The sequence below is a fragment of the Hyla sarda genome, chromosome 1 (genome assembly GCF_029499605.1).
Source record: "Hyla sarda isolate aHylSar1 chromosome 1, aHylSar1.hap1, whole genome shotgun sequence".
In the NCBI taxonomy this organism is placed as follows: Eukaryota; Metazoa; Chordata; class Amphibia; order Anura; family Hylidae; genus Hyla; species Hyla sarda.
Genome location: NC_079189.1, coordinates 535,020,847 through 535,043,653, shown reverse-complemented (window position 1 = coordinate 535,043,653; position 22,807 = coordinate 535,020,847). Strand labels below are relative to the sequence as shown.

At 44.1% G+C, this 22,807-nt stretch overlaps 1 protein-coding gene across 2 annotated transcripts in view; it reads left to right on the top strand.

Annotated features, from left to right (window-relative positions):
• Window positions 1-374: 374 nt before the first annotated feature.
• The window catches only part of S100Z (S100 calcium binding protein Z), a 91,411-nt gene continuing 68,978 nt past the window's right edge, over window positions 375-22,807 (top strand). Inside the window, exon 1 of one of the 2 annotated variants that reach the window (XM_056540555.1) lies at window positions 375-509. The gene's annotated coding sequence lies outside the window, so the exon portion shown is untranslated. Of the gene's footprint in view, window positions 510-17,605; window positions 17,633-22,807 lie in introns of those variants that run through there. The other variant, XM_056540524.1, reaches the window with a different exon arrangement.

The window sequence follows — 22,807 nt, the reverse complement described above, 5'->3', positions numbered from 1 at the left end:
TAGCAATAACTCCCAGCGTCCTTGAGTCAAATTGGAGCAGAAAGAATCCCATGACCCCACCAACTATATACGGGGTCAGTCACTTCCCCTATTCTACATATAAACCTGGTGCACCTTTAAGTGGCTAACAATGGTACATCACCGAAGGAAAAAAAAACTCAGCAAAATAGAATAAGGATGAGGGAATTCAGGTCAGTGGGTCAGGAACACTGCCGTCCTTGTCCGTCCTCCGTCTCTTCTTTTGAGTGCGTGGACTGCCGTCTTGCAGCTATAGGGATGCTAATTTCGCAGCAACAGCTTCCGGTGAAGAGAAAGTCTCAGAATTTCCATTGGGAAAAAATATCTTGAGTTTCGCAGGATATTGGAGAATAAAGCGGATTTGTTGCTGTACCAGGGACGAGCAAACAGCAGAAAAGGCTTTAAGCCGCTTTGCCACCGCCATGGAATAGTCCCCGAATAAGAGCACCTTGATACCCCTGATCAGCAATGGAGATTGTGCTTTCTTGAAGGTACGGAGAATCACCTCTTTGTCGGCAGAATTAAGATATTTGACAATGACTTGTTGACAATGCAGGGCCCCGGCAGCCCTGGCACAGAGTTGTGATAACTGATTAGGCATAATGGGTTCAGGTAGTCCCACAATGCGTAGATTGCTCTACCTGGAGCAATTTTCTAAGCCCTCAACTTTCTCTTTAACCCCTTAAGGACTTAGCCCTTTTTCACCTTAAGGACTCCTCCGTTTTTTACAATTCTGACCACTGTCACTTTAAACATTAATAACTCTGGAATGCTTTTACTTATCATTCTGATTCCGAGATTTTTTTTTTCCGTGACATATTCTACTTTAACATAGTGGTAAAATTTTATGGTAGCTTGCATCCTTTTTTGGTGAAAAATCCCAAAATTTTATGAAAAAAATGAAAATTTAGCATTTTTTGAACTTTGAAGCTCTCTGCTTGTAAGGAAAATGGATATTCAAAATATTTTTTTTTGGTTCACATATACAATATGTCTACTTTATGTTTGCATCATAAAATGTATGAGTTTTTACTTTTGGAAGACATCAGGGGGCTTCAAAGTTCAGCAGCAATTTTCAAATTTTCCACAAAATTTTCAAACTCGATATTTTTCAGGGACCAGCTCAGTTTTGAAGGGGATATGAAGGGTCTTCATATTAGAAATACCCCATAAATGACCCCATTATAAAAACTACACCCCCCCAAAGTATTCAAATTGACATTCAGTCAGTGTTTTAACCCTTTAGTTGTTTCACAGGAATAGCAGCAAAGTGAAGGAGAAAATTCTAAATCTTCATTTTTTACACTTATATTTTTACATTTTTTTTGAATTTTTGCAAGTGGTAAAAGGAGAAAATGTTTACTTGTATTTGTAGCCCAATTACAGTAGTTTTTTTCGGTAGTTTTTGAGAATCTCCCCCAGAATGTCTGGGTTTAAAAAAATATGTAATTTTGCTGAACAATCTGTCTCTTAACTACTATATCAGTGTTTACCAACCAGTATATTTCCAAATGTTGCAAAACTTGCTGTGAGTTGCAGTTTTGCAAAAGCTGGAGGCACCCTGGTAGCAGAAATTAGTGTGCGACATGGGTATGCAGCAGAGCTGAATGTGGGATTATGTGTAAGCATGACCATGCACACACTCAACTCTGCTACATACACCTGATCACACACTCAGCTCTGCTACATACACCTGATCACACTCAGCTCTGCTACATACACCTGATCACACACAGCTCTGCTACATACATACATTCACACACTCAGCTCTGCTACATACACACATTCACACACTCAGTTCTACTGTATACACACACTTATACACTCAGCTCTTCTACATACACACACACACACTCAACTCTGCTACATACACACATACACTCAACTCTGCTACATATACACACTCACACACTCAGCTCTGCTACATATACACACAAACACACTCAACTCTGCTGCATACACACACTCAGCTCTGCTACATACACAAACTCACACACTCAACTCTGCTACATATACACACACACTCAGCTCTGCTACATATACACACACACTCAACTCTGCTACATACACGCTCACACACTCAACTCTGCTACATACACACTGGCACACTCAACTCTGCTACATACACACTCACACACAACTTACGGATACATATACACACTTAACTCTGCTACATATACACACACAGCACTGCTACATACACGCACACACACTCAACTCTGCTACATATACACACACTCAACGCTGCTACATACAGACTCGCACACTCAGCTCTGCTACATATACACACACTTAACTCTGCTACATACATACACTCAGCTCTGCTACATACACAAACTCACACACTCAACTCTGCTACATACACACACTCAGCTCTGCTACATACACACCCTCAACTCTGCTAGATACACACACTCAGCTCTACTACATATACACACACACACACTCACCTCTGCTACATACACTCTCACACACTCAGCTCTGCTACATTCACACACTCAGCCCTACTACATAGACAAACTTACACACTCTTCTCTGCTACATACACACTCACACACTCAGCTCTGCTACATACACACTCACACACTCTGCTCTGCTATATATACACACTCACACGAGCAGCGCTGATACATATACACACTCACACACTCAACACTGCTGCATACACACACTCAGCTCTGCTACATACACACACTAAGCTCTGCTACATACACACACTCAACTCTGCTACATACACACACTCACACACTCCGCTCTGCTACATATACACACTCAGCTCTGCTACATACACAAACTTACACACTAAGCTCTGCTACATACACACTCACACACACAACTCTGCTACATATACACTCACACACTCAGTTCTGCTACATACACACACTAAAACACCCAGCTCTGCTACATATACACACTCAGCTCTGCTACATACACAAACTTACACACCCAGCTCTGCTACATACACACTCACACACTCAACTCTGCTACATACACACACTCAGCTCTGCTACATACACACACTCAGCTCTGCTACATACACACACTCACACACTCAGCTCTGCTACATATACACACTCAGCTCTGCTACATACACACACACTCAACTCTGCTGCATACACACACTCAACCCTGCTACATACACAAACTCACACACAACTCTGTTACATAAACACACTCACACACTCAGCTCTGCTAAATACACACTCAACTCAGCTGCATACACACACTTGGCCTGCTACATACACACACTCACATACTCAGCTCTACTACATATACACACTCAGCACTGCTACATACACACACAACTCTGCTACATACACAAACAAACACACTCAGCTTGACTACATACACACACTCACACACTCAACTCTGCTACATACACACACTCAGCTCTGCTATATATACACACTCACACACTCAGCTCTGCTACATACACACACTCACACACTCAGCACTGCTACATACACACACTCAGCGCTGCTACATACACTCATACTCAACTCTGCTGCATACACACACTCAGCTCTGCTACATACACACACTCACACACTCAACTCTGCTGCATACACACAATCACACATAAACATAGACCTAACAGCTGTACCTCCTCCTCCCTACCTGCACATACAGTGGTATATTCTTAGCTGTATGGTCACCGTAGTTACACTACACAGGTGCAATCTCCTGCTCTCATCAAGAACAGTGGAAGTAGGAACTGTGCTGGGAAGTATTTCACCTGCACTATAACCTGGTGTATTATCCCGGTGTATTATCCCGGTGTATCTATAACCCGGTGTATTATCCCGGTGTATCTATAACCCGGTGTATTATCCCAGTGTATCTATAACCCGGTGTATCTATAACCCGGTGTATTATCCCGGTGTATCTATAACCCAGTGTATTATCCCGGTGTATCTATAACCCGGTGTATCTATAACCTGGTGTATTATCCCAGTGTATCTATAACCCGGTGTATCTATAACCCAGTGTATTATCCCGGTGTATCTATAACCCGGTGTATCTATAACCTGGTGTATTATCCCAGTGTATCTATAACCCGGTGTATTATCCCGGTGTATGGGGTTAGACTGCGGGTGAAGGGTGATCACCAGAGGTCCATAAACATTGCATTGTTTTTAAAAGGTACATGGAAAGGTTTTAAGTATCCCAGAGGTAATCTGGCTGGTGGCAGAAGCAAAGTGATCTCCTTGGAATAGATGATTTAGAGCATCTTGCAACATGCAGTCCAAGATGACTTATAATTTGTGTTTAAAATATGGTCATATTTTTCTGCGGGTAAATGAAATGTATGCAGTTAATAAATTTGTGCCTACTAAATTTGTCACTCCATGGTACACCGAAACCTACACATCTGAAGGAAATGCTCCACCAGAATGTGCACAAAAAAAGATGCAAAAATAACAGCTTGCGCAAAATTATGCACAAAAATTTAACCCCTTAAGGACGAGCGCCGTAAATGTACGGTGCTGCTAAGAAGTACTTAGCGCACAGCTCCGTACATATACGGCGCAGCTTTCCTGTATCACCGCGTCTCTGGACGTGGTGATCGAAACGGGATGACTGCTGATATCTGCAAGCAGCCATCCCGGCATATCGCACCTCCCCCCCCCCCATGTCGGCAATCGCAGCAAATCGCCGGTCAATTCAGATCAACGATTTGCCGCTATTTTGGGTCAATTGGGTCTCAGGTGACCCGGTGACCCAGAAAAAAAGGGTGAATGGGGCTGTCCGAGACAGCCCCATTCACCCTTAACCAGCAAGAGTGAGGTGGCACGACCGACCAATCACGGACCTGCTGGGGACGGCGATTGGAGCAGAGATCGTTGCTGGCTGGGGTCTCCTACCTTTCCCTTGTCTGGCGGGGGTCCCCTCGTGTGCGGTGGCGGCGACAGGAGCAGCAGGATCGGTCCCGGCGGCAGGATACAGCAGGTGAGGCCTGTTAACCTCCTACTATTGCTTAGCAACAACTCGCAGCATGCAAAGCCAAAATGCATGCTGGGAGTTGTAGTTTTGCAACAGCTGGAGTTCCAACTACAACTCCCAGCATGCCCTTTGGTAGTCTGTGCATGCTGGGGGTTGTAGTTATGCAACAGCTGGAGGCACATTTTTTCTATGAAACGTGTGCATTCAGCTGTTGCATAACTACAACTCCTAGCATGCACAGACTACAAAAGGGCATGCTGGGAGTTATAGCAGTGTGCCTCCAGGTGTTGCAAAACTACAACTCTCAGCATGCCCTTTCAATGCATGCTGATTGTTGAAGTTTTGCAACAGCTGGAGACACATTGGTTGTGAAACCGAGTTTGTTACCGAACTCAGTGTTTCGCAACCAGTGTGCCTCCAGCTGTTGCAAAAATACAACTCCCAGCATGCACTGAGAGACTGTACATGATGGGAGTTGTAGTTTTGCCACAGCTGGAGGCACAATGCGAAACAATGAGTTAAGTAACAAATGCTCAGTGTTTCACAACCAGTGGCCCCCCCCCTCCCCCTTGGGAATGTACAGGGTACATTCACATGGGTGGGTTTACAGCAAGTTTTCTGCTGCAAGTTTGAGATGCGGCAAATTTTCAGCCACAGCTCAAACTCCCAGCTCCAACTCACTGTAAGAGTATGTTCACACTGAGGAATTGGGGGGGAAATCAAGCAGAAGTTTTCTGCCTCAAAATATTGTTACTTTTCCACAAGAGCTCACAGAGATTTCGCGCGGAATTGGTGCGGAATTGGCATGGAATTCCATGGAATTCCATGGAATTCGAGCGGAATTCCACACGCGGAAATGAAAATTTCAAGCGGAGGAGGAGAAGAGTATAATATATATATATATATATATATATATATATATATATATATATATATATATATATATCCTCTTTTTTTTTTTTTTAATCGGAAATTCCGCACCAATTCCGCGCCAATTCCGTGCCAATTCCGCGCCATTTCTGCGCCAATTCCATGCCGATTCCGCATGGAAATGATTCTGACTGAAATTTTTTTTTTTACATTGATCTCTATGGGAGTAAGACGCTGATTCCACCTGAAAGAAAGAACATGTTCTTTCTTCAAGCGGAACAGACTTCCTCATCAGAATTCTGCTTGAGGAAATTCTTCAGTGTGAACTGAGGGGCAGAAATTCTACACAGCTCTATGGGGTTTTCACTGCTGAATGAATTGGAGAGGAAAAAGCGAGCAGAATTACTCGTGGAAATTCCTCTCCAATTCCTCAGTGTGAACATACCCTAAACCCAACCGTGTGAATGTACCCTAAAAACACTACACTGCACTACACCTGCACAAAATAAAAAGTAAAACACTACATATACACATACCCCTACACAGTCCCCCCCACCCAATAAAAATAAAAAAAACATCTTGTACGGCACTGTTTCCAAAAACAGAGCCTCCAGCTGTTGAAAAACAACAACTCCCAGTATTGGTGGACAGCCACTGACTGTCCAGGCATGCTGGGAGTTTTGCAACAGCTGGAGACACACTGTTTGGGAAACACTGCCGCGGGGTAGTTTTGTGGCGGATTCAAATCCCCAATTTAGGCCTCAAATGCGCATGGCGATATCTCACTTTGGAGCCCTGTCATATTTCAAGGAAACAGTTCAGGGCCACATATGGGGTATCTCCGTACTCTGGAGAAATTGCGTTAAAAATCTTTTACACTAATATGCTGCTGTTGCCCCATACTTTTAATTTTTACAAGCGGTAAAAGGAAAAAAAGACCCCCAAAATTTGTAACACAATTTCTCCTGAGTATGGAAATACCCCATATGTTGGGCGTTAAATGCTCTGCGGACGCACAACAAGGCTCAGGAGTGAGAGCGCACTATGTACATTTGAGGTCTAAATTGGTGATTTGCACAGGGGTGGCTGATTTTACAGCAGTTCTGACATAAACGCAAAACAATAATTACCCAGATGTGACCACATTTTGGAAACTACACCCCTCACGGACCGTAACAAGGGGTATAGTGAGCTTTAACACCCCACAGGTGTTTGACGAATTTTCATTAAAGTTGGATGTGAAAATGAAAAAAAAAAAAATTTGCACTAAAATGCTGGTGTTACCCTACATTTTTCATTTTCACAAGGGAGAATAGGAAAAAATGTGTAATTCGTAATTTCCATTTCTTCTGAGTAAGAACATACCCCATATGTGGATGTAAAGTGCTGTGCGGGCGAACTACAATGCTCAGAAGAAGGAGCGCCATTGGGATTTTGGAGAGAGAGAGAATGTGTCCGCAATTGAAGGCCATGTGTGTTTACAAAGCCCCCCATAGTGCCAGAACAATGGACCCCCCACATGTGACCCCATTTTGGAAACTACACCCCTCACGTAACGTAATAAGGGGTACAGTGAGCATTTACACCCCACATGTGTCTGACAGATTTTTGAAACAGTGGTCCGTGAAAATGAAAAATTTTATTTTTCATTTGCACAGCCCACTGTTCCGAAGATCTGTCAAACGCCAGTGGGGTGTAAATGTTCACTGCACCCCTTATTAAATTCTGTAAGGGGTGTAGTTTCCAAAATGGAAACTATGTGGGTCCACTGTTCTGGCACCATGGGGGCTTTGTAAACACACATGGCCCTCGACTTCTATTCCAACCAAATTCTCTCACCAAACGCTCAATGGGGTATTTCCATACTCTTTTTCTCCAATTACCCCTTGTGAAAATGAAAAATTTGGGGTAACATCAGCATTTTAGTGAAATAAATAAAATTTTTCATTTTCCTATCCAACTTTAGCAGAATTTTGCTGTTCTGGCACCATAGGGGCTTCCAAAATGCGACATGACCCCCAAAAACCATTTCAGCAAAATTTGCTTTCCAAAAGCCAAATGTGACTTCTTCTCTTCTGAGCATTGTAGTGCGCCCGCAGTGCACTTGACGTCCACACATGGGGTATTTCCATACTCAGAAGAGATGGGGTTACAAATTTTGGGTGGCATTTTCTCCTTTAACCCCTTGCAAAAATGTAACATTTGGGGGAAAAACTGCATTTTAGTGAAAAAACTATTAATTTACACATCCGACTTAAGCGAAAAGTCGTCAAACACCTGTGGGATTTTAAGGCTCACTGGACCCCTTGTTACGTTCCTTGAGGGTATAGTTTCCAGAATAGTATGCCATGTTGTTGTTTTTTTGCTGTTCTGGCACGATAGGGTCTTCCTAAATGTGACATGCCCCCCAAAAACCATTTCAGAAAAACTTACTCTCCAAAATCCCATTGTCGCTCCTTCCCTTCTGAGCCTTGTAGTGCACCCACAGAGCACTTGACATCCACCTATGAGGTATTTCCTTACTCAAGAGAAATTGGGTTACAAATTTTGGGGTGGCTTTTTCTCCTTTTACCCCTACAAGAACATGCGAGTGTAAAAATGAAGATTTTGAATTTTCTCCATCACTTTGCTGCTATTCCTATGAAACACCTAAAGGGTTAACACACTTTCTGAATGTCATTTTGAATACTTTGGGGTGCAGTTTTTATAATGGGGTCATTTGTGGGGTATTTCTAATATGAAGACCCCTCAAATCCACTTCAAAACTGAACTGGTCCTTGAAAAATTCTGATTTTGAAAATTGTTTGAAAAATTTGAAAATTGCTGCTGAACTTTGAAGCCCTCTGATGTCTTCCAAAAGTAAAAACATGTCAACTTTATGATGAAAATGTAAATTAGACATATTGTATGTGTGAATCAATATATAATTTATTTGGAATGTCTATTTTCCTTATAAGCAGAGAGTTTCAAAGTTAGAAAAATGCTAAATTTTCATGAAATTTTGGGATTTTTCATCAAGAAAGGATGCAAGTAACGACAAAAAATTTACCACTGCGTTAAAGTAGAATATGTCACAAAAAAAAAACTATCTCAGAATCAGAATAATCGGTAAAAGCATCTCAGAGTTATTAATGCATAAAGTAATAGTGGGCAGAATTGCAAAAAAGGGCTACGTCCTAAATCTGAAAAAGGGCTCAGTTCTTAAGGGGTTAAACATAAAACAGGGGTAAAACCTTTGATACATGTCCCCCCTCTGAATATAACCCTGCCAGACATTATATTCTGTAAGTATGATACTGAAACACACAGCCCTCTCTGAATATAAACCTGCCACACACTTTATCCTCTGAATAGAATACTATCCCACAGAGTACCCTTAAGATATATAATAATACTACACACTGTACTCTCTGAATAGAATACTACTGCACACAGCACTCTCTGAATATAATACTACTGCACATTGTACCCTCTGAAATTAAAGGGGTTATCCACCATAAGGTGATTTTAGTACGTACCTGGCAGACAGTAATGGACATGCTTAGGAAGGATCTGCGCTTGTCTTGGGGCTAAATGGCTATGTTGTGAGATTACCATAACACTGTGGCTAGCTTTTTGTGAACTGGGATTTCCTGTTTGACTTTTCTATTCCATTTTCCTTCCTCCCACACATCAGCCACCCCACCCATTGAAACATAAATGAGCTGCATCCATTCAAAGACCTGTGGTTTTCAATCAGGGTGCCTACAGCTGTTGCATTAGTTGCAGATTGATCTCTCTCCCACCAAGCGATCACTCCACCTATTGAAGCAGACAGGCTCCCTGTCATCAGCTGACTAGTGAGACAAGTCTTGGCAGCATTGCAACCTGGGAAAAATCTGAGACAACAGTCATTTTGTATGCTGTTAAGTACAGGGATACTACATACAGTGGTGTCACAGTACAGGGATAATGTACACAGTGATGTCACAGTACAGGCATAATATACACAGTGATGTTACAGTACAGGGATAATACACACAGTGATATCACAGTACAGGGATAATATACACAGTGATGTTACAGTACAGGGATAATACACACAGTGATGTTACAGTACAGGGATAATACACACAATGATGTTACAGTACAAGGATAATACACACAGTGATGTTACAGTACAGGGATAATACACACAGTGATGTTACAGTACAGGGATAATACACACAGCGATGTTACAGTACAGGGATAATAAACACAGTGATGTCACAGTACAGGCATAATACACACAGTGATGTTACAGTACAGGGATAATACACACAGTGATGTTACAGTACAGGGATAATATACACAGTGATGTCACAGTACAGGCATAATACACACAGTTATGTTACAGTACAGGGATAATACACACAGTGATGTTACAGTACAGGGATAATGCACACAGTGATGTCACAGTACAGGGATAATTAACATAGTGATGTCACAGTACAGGGATAATACACACAGTGATGTCACAGTACAGGGATAATACACACAGTAATGTCACAGTACAGGGATAATACACACAGTGATGTTACAGTACAGGGATAATAAACACAGTGATGTTACAGTACAGGGATAATAAACACAGTGATGTCACTGTACAGGGATACTACACACAGTGATGTCACAGTACAGGGATAATACACACAGTAATGTCACAGTACAGGGATAATACACACAGTGATGTTACAGTACAGGGATAATAAACACAGTGATGTTACAGTACAGGGATAATAAACACAGTGATGTCACAGTACAGGGATAATACACACAGTGATGTCATATTACAGGGATAATTCACATAGTGATGTCACAGTACAGGGATAATACACACAGTGATGTTACAGTACAGGGATAATACACACAGTGATGTTACAGTACAGGGATAATACACACAGTGATGTCACAGTACAGGGATAATACACACAGTGATGTCACAGTACAGGGATAATACACACAGTTATGTCACAGTACAGGGATAATACACACAGTGGATGGAAAGAATGCGGAGGCACTTGGCATTTGGTCTGCGGTGAGTTTATTTCAGACAGGTATAAGCAAAAGCCTGGTCAACGAATATTTTCACGCACAGGTTCATATGCATTTCTGTACCTTCTGGGAAGAGCACCGGTGGTCGCCAAAGGATACCGTGAGTTACGTGGCTAGAAGCTCCTATTTTACCGCAAACCATTGATACCCCTGCAGCAGTGCCAACATTCTCTTTCTATGAGTGGACATAATACACACAGTGATGTTACAGTACAGGGATAATATACACAGTGATGTCACAGTACAGGGATAATACACAGTGATGTCACAGTACAGCGATAATATACACAGTGATGTCACAGTACAGGTATAATACACACAGTGATGTCACAGTACAGGGATAATACACACAGGGATGTTACAGTACAGGGATAATATACACAGTGATGTCACAGTACAGGGATAATACACAGTGATGTCACAGTACAGCGATAATATACACAGTGATGTCACAGTACAGGGATAATACACAGTGATGTCACAGTACAGCGATAATATACACAGTGATGTCACAGTACAGGAATAATACGCACAGTGATGTCACAATACAGGGATAATACACACAGGGATGTTACAGTACAGGGATAATATACACAGTGATGTCACAGTACAGGGATAATACACAGTGATGTCACAGTACAGCGATAATATACACAGTGATGTCACAGTACAGGAATAATACACAAGTGATGTCACAGTACAGGGATAATACACACAGTGATGTTACTGTATATGGATAATACACACAGTGATGTCACAGTACATGGATAATACACACAGTGATGTCACAGTACATGGATAATACACACAGTGATGTAACAGTACAGGCATAATACACAGTGATGTCACAGTACAGGGATAATACACAGTGATGTCACAGTACAGGGATAATATACACAGTGATGTTACTGTATATGGATAATATACACAGTGATGTCACAGTACAGGGATAATACACACAGTGATGTCACAGTACAGGGATAATACACACAGTGATGTCACAGTACAGGGATAATACACACAGTGATGTAACAGTACAGGGATAATACACAGTGATGTCACAGTACAGGGATAATACACACAGTGATGTCACAGTACAGGGATAATACACACAGTGATGTTACAGTACAGGGATAATACACACAGTGATGTCACAGTACAGGGATAATACACAGTGATGTCACAGTACCGGGATAATACACAGTGATGTCACAGTACAGGGATAATACACACAGTGATGTCACAGTACAGGGATAATACACAGTGATGTCACAGTACAGGGATTATATACAGTGATGTCACAGTACAGGTATAATACACACAGTGATGTCACAGTACAGGGATAATACACACGAATATTCGCAAGCAACACTACCTCTGACCCCAGCAGGCATTTATACGAGTCTCTGATCACATAGCTATACATATATGCTATACATCACTCCTTATCTCCTTACACACTGTGGACCGGGCGCTCAGCATCCAACCCACAGAGTGGTACCTGAAGACAGTGAGAAAACTGCCACAGGGGACAAAAGTGGCTATTTCCACACACCAGGGAAAACGCCAGAAAAAAATGCCAGAAAAACTGCCAAAATGCAGGAAAAAGCTGTGGCAGTTTTCATGGCAGTTTTTCCTGTCATTTTTGCAGGTGGGAAAAAAAACCTTAGTGGAATCCTAGCCTTATGATGATACCTTGTAATTTGTACGTAGGGTTCATACTAGCAATGTGCAAAATAACCACTAGGTGTCCTCATAATAATATGTAATAGTACCACATGCTGCAGTGTTTTCCAACCTGTAACTCTCCAGTTGATGCAAAACTATGTCTTCCAACCATCTGCTGTGCGGACATGCTGGGAGTTGTCGTCTTGCAACAGCTGGAGAGCCACAGGTTGGAGAATATTGCAGTATGCTGTACGTATGCTAAAGGTATTACACAGAGTTGTGCAGAGATCATCACCACCTACATTAGTCCCTGTACACAATGGTGCTCACCGTTTACCCTATGTTAAGTACACACACACCATGACAAATTTCCTAGAAAGACAATGAATGTATTAGTGTGAAAGTACAAGGAAACCATCATTTATTTGGTCAGATATAAATATACTGCTACATTTTAAGTAATATTTGAAAAATGCCATCATCAAAACCCATCACCATCCACCACCAATATCCAACATGCCACCATCATCATATCAATTTACTTGAAAGACTTAGGGTCCATCCACACTGCTTAATTTCTGCCTGAAAAATTCTGCTGTGGAATTTCTGCACCGGAAAACTGCACTGCACGCCCGTGAGGTCCTAGCACCGATGGATTTCCGGGTGGAAATGAAACAGTGTAGACAGGCCCTAAATGTACATGAACAGTTCCAACAACACTACTATCACCCAGTGCATATCTTTTCTTCTTGTTTACCTGTTTTGTTATATATCTACAATAAACATGTGTTTGCATGGGGTGGTCAGACGTGATCTCAAGTCTCCTGTTGGAATGGATCAGCAGTCTTGCCTGTGCGCTGCCTCTTTAGTCATTACTTATGGAAGTTGCTGAATACAGCTGAGCTCTGTATGTGGCTACCTTCGGCAGTCCTGTAAACCAGTGTTCCCCAACCGAAGTGCCTCCAGCTGTTACAAAACTACAACTCGCAGCATGCCCGGACAGCCTTTGGCTGTCAGGGTATGCTGGGAGTTGAAGTTGTAGAGCAGTGGTCTTCAAACTGTGGCCCTCCAGATGTGGCAAAACTACAATTCCCAGCATGCCCGGACAGCCGTTGGCTGTCCGGGCATGCTGGGAGTTGTAGTTTTGCCACATCTGGAGGGCCACAGTTTGAAGACCGCTATTTTAGAGGCACCCTGGTTGGGAAGTACTGCTATATACTTTGAATGGAGTGGCAGTGTGCATGTGTGACCGCCATATTATTCCAATAGGAGACTCGAGACCCCTGTTTTCCAGATCATGGTGGTCCCACTGCCCTGACACCCTGCAATCATTCATATTGTTATCTTGTGGATTATGTGTTGCTGGTGGGGCAACCCCCTTTAAGGCCTCGTCCGCATTCCGTCCCATTGTTTTCAATAGAATTCTGCTGCTCTGTTTAGTTATTGTATCTGACAGTGCTCATTTAAGGTATATACAGAGGTCCCTCAACATACGATGGTAATTCGTTCCAAACGACCCATCGTTTGTCGAATCCATCGTATGTTGAGGGATCTGTGCAATGTAAAGTATAGGCAGCTGTACTCACCTGTCCCCTCCACTCCGGACAAGGTCCTCACCACTCCCGATGCTGTCCCAGGGGCTCCCGATGCTGTCCCGCTGCTCCGGTGTCTTCTTCGCAATCCTCAGGCTTCTTCTGCAGGGTCCGGGCCTCGCTTTCTGGTGACGTTATTACGCTGCTGCGCCGGCGCGGCGTGCATAGGGACGTAATAACGACGCCGGAAAGCGAGGCCCGAACCCCGAAAAGATGCGGAAGACGCCAGAGGATCGCGGAAGACGCCGGAAGATCGTGAAGTGGACCCGGAGCATCGGGAATAGGTAAGCGAACCTGCTGGGGCACATTACACTATACTATCCGACAGCAGCTTAAGCATTTTGCGCTGTCGGATAGCAGTTAATGCGATGGCCCCGACATATAAAAGCATCGTATGTTGATGCTGACATCGACATGCGATGGCCTCTGAGAGGCCATCGTATGTCGATTTTATCATATGTCGGGGCCATCGCATGTCGGGGGGTTACTGTATTAAGTGTTCCTGTTGTTTAACTAAAAGTTTGGCATGTCACAGAGATATATCAAAAGTTGGTGTCTAGGTGTTCAGATCCCACTGCTGATCATTAAAATGAGTGGGGAGAAGCGGGCGACTGTGTGTTTCACTCCCCTGCTCACTGAGATCTCTGTGCAGTTGTAAATAATAATTTATAGTGTGATGTCCCAGTACAGGTACATGGTCCTGTACTACCTTAGGCCCTGTCAGGTAGAGTCACTCAGTGACCAGGGGGCTCCCCTGCAGGGTCTCCCTTTGTTCTCCTGTTGGTTTAATAAATGTGTGTATGTTCCTTTAATGCATAGACAGGATCCTATGTCTAGATAATCTCAAGGACCTGTGGGAGGTCTAAAGGACCTGTATGTAAGTTGGTCACATGTTATGTTAAGTCACATGATCTGTTGTCACATGTACTCCCAGAGAGCACCAGCTTTAACCCCCTTAAGCCCTTTTTCACCTTAAGGACTGAGCCCTTTTTCGCAATTCTGACCACCGTCGCTTTATGAATTAATAACGCGAAAAGGCTTTTACCAAATATTCTGATTCTGAGATTGTTTTTTCGTGACATATTCTACTTTATTTTGATTGTAAATTTTCGGCGCTACTTGCATCCTTTTTTGGTGAAAAATCCCAAAATTTCATGAAAATTTTGAAAATTTAGCATTTTTCTAACTTTGAAGCTCTCTACTTGTAAGGAAAATGGATATTCACAATACATTTTATTTTTCTTCACAAATACAATATATTCACTTTATGTTGGCATCATAAAATGGACATATTTTTGCTTTTTGAAAAATCAGAGGGCTTCAAAGTAGAGCAGCAATTTTCAAAAAATTCATGAAAATTGCTAAATCTGAAGGGACAGATGTTACAGAACTACAACTCCTAGCATGCCTGGGCAGTCCAGGCATGCTGAGAGTTGTAGTTTGGCAACATCTGGAGGGCTACCGTTTGGGCGCCACTGTAACAGTGGTCTCCAAACTGGGACCCTCCAGATGTTGCAAAACTACAACTCCCAGCATGCCCAGACTGGCTGTCTGGGCATGCTGGGAGTTGCAGTTTGGCCTTCCTAGTGGTTGCCACAGTAAAGATCGTTTTACTTTCACTTTCAATCCCCCCCCCCCCCCCCCCACGATGATTCCCTACCTGAGCCAGGATCCAGCAGTCTCCAGCGAAGATCCCGGGTCCCCAGGCATCTTTTCCTGCAGGTACGGCCTCTATCTTCTTCCTGCGATCCCCTCGACATCCAGGGGGGTTGAAATGGCGACCCCCTGTTCTGCGCTGCCATTGGTCAGAACTCTGTTCTGCTAATGGCAGGGGATAGGAGGAGATCGCAGCTCTGCGACCTCACTCCTATCCCTTAGGCTGATCGGGGCTGTCGCTGACAACTCCGATCAGCCCTATTTTCCGGGTGATCAGGTCACCAGAGACCCGATCAGCCCGAAATTGGAGAAAATCGCATGTCTGAATTGACATGCAATTTTCTCCGATCGCCGACATGGGGGGTCTCAGGACCCCCCTGGGCGATGTGCCGGGATGCCTGCTGAATGATTTCAGCAGGCATCCCGATCCGGTCCCCAACCGGCTAGTGGCGGGGACTGGAATTCCCACAGACATATCCATACGCCCTCAGTCCTTAAGGACTCGGGATGCAGGGCGTATGCATGCGCCCTGTGTCCTGAACAGGTTAACCTATGACCCACAGCTTGACCAATGGGCCCTAGCCGTTTGCAATTCCATCTGCTCTTAGACCCTACCATCTGATCTGAGAACAAGTGTTTGCTGAAGCAGCTACCAGAGATCTCAGGACAAGTGTTCAGCATCTGGAGTATCCCAAAAGCTAAAGTCTATCCAGTAAGTCTCAAGTCTATGTCTGCTGTCACTGAAACTAGTCAAGTCCTGGACATAGTCAAGTAAAGTCTAATTACAAGTCAATTTAATTACAAATGTTGGCCCAGCAAGCTGCGAGGTCCTTTGGGTCCTGGCCACCTCTCTGGGACAATCTGGCCTTAGCTGTGAAGATAATTACACCTGTCTTCTATTAAGTAAAGCCTCCATTTGACCATAACTGATTGTGGACTCTTTATTCACTAGTAGCCCGTGGGATAGCGGAGAATCCGGGCGTGTGGTGTTACGAAACCAAAAACCACACTGGTGTCAAGAACACATAAGGGTTAATACCTTCTGACCCCCTGGGTTAATAACATCAGATCCCACCACTCACACCGCAACACCCGTGGTCCCGCCATTCACCCAGTGGGTCACCACAATCTATATATATAAAACTCAACGTGTGTGTGTGTATGTATGTATGTATGTATGTATAGAAAGGGAGAGTCCATCTCCTGAAACATCGCCTGACTGAAGGTCGGAGCTCAGCTACACTGAGTGACCCGACTTTTATCCTGCTGCACATGCTATCGATCACGGCCTGAAACCTGAGACCTAGTTGGAGGCAGATGTATTCGACTGGTGCCTGATCGACTTTCTACTACTTTGTCACTGGGTGATTATCCTTTTATGTCCATATATACCTGTTTATACTACAGCTGAAGTTATTGGAAAAGAATTGGATATTGGCAATCCCCGTTTGTTGTGCTTTCATTACTACATGCTATTGTTGGATTCTGACTGGGGAATAAGGAGCCCCTGGATTGAATGCACGGGAGCCACCCAGATACTAATCAGTGATCCACTTTATGAGTGAGATGATGTAATGTGTGGCCACTGATGCCCTATTGCCTTTATCATGAGCTATAGGCCCAGATTTATCAAACTGTGTGAGAGAAAAAGTGGAGTGATTTCCCCACAGCAACCAATCACAGTTCAGGTTTCACTTTACCTCAGATCGTTAGCTGAGCTGTGATTGGTTGCTGTGGGAAAATCACTCCACTTTTTCTCTCACACAATTTGATAAATCTGGGCCATAGTGTATTATGCATTTATGTCACCTGTAGGTGCTGCCTCTTCTCTACTGTTCTTTGTTACTTATATCTTGATGATAGTTTTTTCTTTCTGAAGTATGTTCACACAACAGAATTTCCACATTTCCGCAGATTTTCCCTTCAGCAAAGCTTCCAGAACGGAATTGCGAAAGTCCGCCGGTATGCCAAAAGCTGAATTTCTGCAATGCAAAACCCCTCAACATTCACCACAAAAATTCTGCTGTCTGTATGGGACTGAAGGATCCTATTTAAATCAAAAGACAGTAAATTGGGATAGAATTTCTGGCGGATTTCTTCAGCATAATTCCGCACGGAAATTCCACCCCATGAACATACCCTCACAAGGAACACTTGTTGGTTACATAGGCTCAAGCTTTTAGGTTTTTGGATTATAAATCTAAATATTCCAAACCACTACAAAACGACAACACAAACATGGAATTAATTTTTCCAGCAATTTGTGTGTTCTAATAATGTTCCATGTGTTTCAATTATGTGTAGCAGGACTAAGCCCCTATGGAAAAATGGTAACAGATAACATCTGTCTTCAATGAGTCTCCTGAGATGAATATCCAACCTATTGAAGAATCACTTCTAATTCCATCTGCTATTTTGGTTATTTGTGGTAATAGTTTGTGCGAAGCAAAAGTAGAAGAATTCTGCAACTAAGGCAAGCTAAATGTTTAGAAAGTGGCATTATTTAGGGCACAGGAATACAACTATAATCTGTATAGTTTTTTTTTTTTTAAATATATGATATTAAAGATGTATACATTACGTGGACTTCTGCTGGAAACCAACAGTAGGGGGAGCAGTGGAGCTAAAGCAGGTCAGTGCTCATAGAATCTGCAGAAATCAAATCTGGGAAATAGGACATTTGTTTGCAACACAAATCATAATGTTTAAATATTAATCACAGAAACTGTGAAAGATTCATCAAATATAAATTGATAGATACACAGGGACACATTGAAAAATCTATGCTACACAATCTTGACAGAAATTAGTGTAGTATATTATGGTATAAGGGGACAGTACCAGCTGTAGACTTATCACAGTCCACTCTATCTGCCTACTTGGATGACTGCCCCAACTAGTGGCCCACAACGGGGGGGCCATCCCTATACTCACAAAAATGTGCGCAGTGACTTTCATTGCGTCTTTTTTGTGTATTGGGAATGCATTTTACACTGGATACTAATTTATCATGTGAGTTATTTTTTGTTTAGATGCATATTTTTTAAGCAAATATGTTTTTTTTATTTTTTATGCAAAAATACACAATCAAAAAGGACACTTAGGAAAGTGTTCTACCGAGACAGCTGGGGGATGCAGGAGCTGTCCCTCAACACTGCTAAACTACAACTACTCCCATCATGGGAGTCTGTCCCATGATGGGAGTAGTTGTAGTACCACAGCGCTGAGAGACGGCACTTGCACATCCCCCCGGCTGAGGAACTATTTTGGGACACTTAGGACTAACACTCCCATCATGGACAGACTCTGCCCATGATGAGAGTTATAGTCCAGGGGCTGAGGGGCAGATCGCATCAGGCCCTTCTCCAGAGACCCACAGCGATTCGCATTTATTAACTGTAAAAGTTGGTGGCACATGCAGCTCCACTGCTCTGCCCGCCGGCTCCTGGCGGGGAATACTGTACACACTGTCACAATTCATAATCCCCACTGCCGGGAGCTCTGATTGGTAAAAAGCTATTCACCAATCAGAGCTCCTGTCTCTCGATGGTGGGGATTATGAATTATGAGAGCTGTATACAGGAGCTGGCGGGGAGCACAGTGGCACAATATGTCCCGCCGGCTTGTACAGTTAATAAATACGGATCGCAGTGGGTCTCTGGAGAATGACCTGCTGTGATCAGCCCCTGTACTATAACTCCCATCATGGACAGAGTCTCTCCCATGATGGGAGTAGTTGTAGTACCGCAGCGCTGAGGGATGGCACTTGCAAATCCCCCAGCTGCTGGACTTTTAGGACTACTACTCCCATCATGGACAGACTCTGTCCATGATGGGAGTTATAGTCTAGGGGCTGAGGTGCAGATCGAAGCAGGTCATTTTCCAGAGACTCGCTGCAATCCGCATCTATTAAGTTAACAAGCTGGAGGCACATGCGGCTCCACTGCGCTCCCCGCCGGCATCAGGCTCCTGTATACGCTGTCCTACCGTATATACCTGAGTATAAGCCGAGTTTTTCCGCACGACTTTTCGTGCTGAAAACGCCCCCCCTTAGGTTATACTCCAGTGAACTCTCCGCCTGTCAATCCCTTCATCAGTGGTCTTCAACCTGCGGACCTCCAGATGTTGCAAAACTACAACTGTCAGCAAGCCAGGACAGCCATCGGCTGTCCGGGCATGCTGGGTGTTGTAGTTTTGAAACCTCTGGAGGTCCGCAGGTTGAAGACCACTGCAGCCTTCGTCATCATCCAGCCCCCCCCCCCCCTTTTGTTGTGTACTCACCTCCCCTCGGCGGGACGTTAGGGTGAGCTGGTCCGGGCCATCTATGCGGCAGAGACCGTCCGGTGGGGATTGTAAGTCCTCGCGGGCTGTCCATTTTCACCGGGGGGGCCTCTTCTCCGCGCTTCGGGCCCGGCCCCGGAGTAGTGGCGTTGCCTTGACGACGCCAAACAGGGACGTTCAGGCATAACCTCCCTGTGCGTCGTCGTCAAGGCAACGTCACTAGTCCGGGCCCGAAGAGCAGAGAAGAGGCCCCCCCCCCCCCAGGTGAAAATGGTCAGCCCGCAACGACTAACCATCCCCACCGGATGGTCCCTGCAGCATAGATGGCCCGGAACAGCTCACCCTAACTGGAGGTCCGCAGGTTGAAGACCACTGATGAAGGGATTGACAGGCGGTGATGATGAAGGGGGGGGGGGGGGATGATGACGAAGGCCGCAGTGGTCTTCAACCTGCGGACCTCAAGAGGTTTAAAAACTGCAACTCCCAGCATGCCTGGACAGCCGATGGTCCAGGCATGCTGGGAGTTGTAGTTTTGCAACATCTGGAGGTCTGCAGGTTGAAGACCACTGATGAAGGGATTGACAGGCAGTGATGATGAAGGCCGCAGTGGTCTTCAACCTGCGGACCTCCAGAGGTTTCATAACTACAACTCCCAGCATGCCTGGAGGTCCGCAGGTTGAAGACCACTGATGAAGGGATTGACAAGCGGTGATGATGAAGGGGGGGATGATGACGGGGGTCTGGATGATAACAGCGGTCTGGATGATTACATGGGGGGATGATGTATTTCCCACCCTAGGCTTATAGTCGAGTCAATAACTTTTCCTGGGTTTTTGGGGTAAAATTGGGGGCCTCGGCTTATATTCGGGTCGGCTTATACTCGAGTATATACGGTAATTCATAATCCCTGCCACCGGGAGATGGGAGCTCTGATTGGTGAATAGCTCTGCACCCTGTATATGCTACACATCACTCCTCACCTCCTTACACTCTGTGGACCGGGCGCTCTGCATGCGACCCATTGAGTGGTACCCTGAAGGCAGTAAAAAAAAAATTGCCACAGGGTACAAAAATGACTGTTTCCACACACCAACAAAAATGCAAGAAAAAAAAAACACAAGCAAAACTAACAAAACGCGTTTTTGCTGGTGGAAAAAAAACCTCAATGGAATCCTAGCCTCAAAGCAATAGAACAAAATCCCTGTGTCCACTTTTCCTGTGAGGTGCAGCTCAGGTCTACAAAAAGAACTGTGTGGAGATTTAGCAATTGCACAAAATTTAGACCAACCAAAACGATCCACAAAAACTTCTACCTACACCAACATTGATAAATTTCCCCTACTAAGCGCACAGGGCAGGCCTGGTCAACAGGCTGCGTCAAAACCAAACTAGCATGTCTGAATCAAAAACCAGAGAATAAAATTTAAGCCAGAGGTCCAAATCAGAGGACAGCATCAGAACCCAGTCATAATCTAAGAACAGTACCAGAAAGCAAGCTGGGTCAGAACAGGAGTTCTCGTCAGGTCCAGGTCAGAATCCAATAGCCAGTGGTCAGACAGTCAGGCACAAGGTTAAGGAACATGAGTAATGGAACAATCACAGGCATATGTGGCCAGCAGCCACCCATTTAAATCTGGCACCGCCTGACAGTGTAAAACGCTGGCACCACACTTGTTTGGCTCAATGCTGGGGCTGGCAGCCAATGCTGTAGGAACCTCCGAACAGAGAGAACCAGGGACACCGCTGGATTGCGGTCAGAAAAGTTCCTAACATATATTCTGTTTTACTGTGGTGCCACAGGGGTGTTATTAGAAATACCTGATCACCTCATGACGCCAGGGTACCGTTATCCTATACACGGTCCGAGGTTGAGGACAGATTTTCCTGGGCCAGACATGGTGTGTAAATGAAGACACTGACGACAGGTTAGGATATCCGTCTTTACTGAGCTGAATACAGCTGGTTTTTGGTGAGAGTGCAGCGTAAACCTATTGGGAGCCCTGTGGCCTTGCTCTCACTTGTGGTGCTTTCACCAAACAGATGAATACTGACTTGTAAGACAGGTAGATGAATCCTTGTAGGCAGGGTTCTGTCAAGGTACTGGAGCCTTCTCTGCTGGGGCATAACTTCCACTGTGCAGAATGACCCCAAAGAGAGTAGACGAGCTAGACCTTCCCTCAGAACACACAGCATAACACGCCCGAACCAGACTGTGGCTCAGCTTACACACTACTGACTGGAACTCTGGGTAACTCATCCCCCCCCCAACCCCCACTACACTATATAGGGGAGACTTTAAGGGTTCCCATTGGCAGGCAGGGTCACATGAGGTTTACATTGCTCTCACTTGAGGGTACATAAGGATTATATATACATATAACAGTAATATAATTAATTTAGAAACATATATTATTTTGTAATAGAATATTAACATATTTAACATAACAGAAATTCTCTGGTGGGCCCAACACCTTTTGCTGCCAAGCTGCCCGAAGCAGTCCAAAGCCACAGGATAGCTACTGGTGCTGGGACACCATATTACCATATTCACCCTTAAAATTTTTTCATTTGTTGTACTTTATGCATAGATTTACCCATAGACAGAACATTGCGAATGTCTCTGGACCATAAATGCGGAATCACCTGTTAATATCCATCATGCTCTGCCTGTACAATGGCACATGGATTATATATGGCAATGTTCC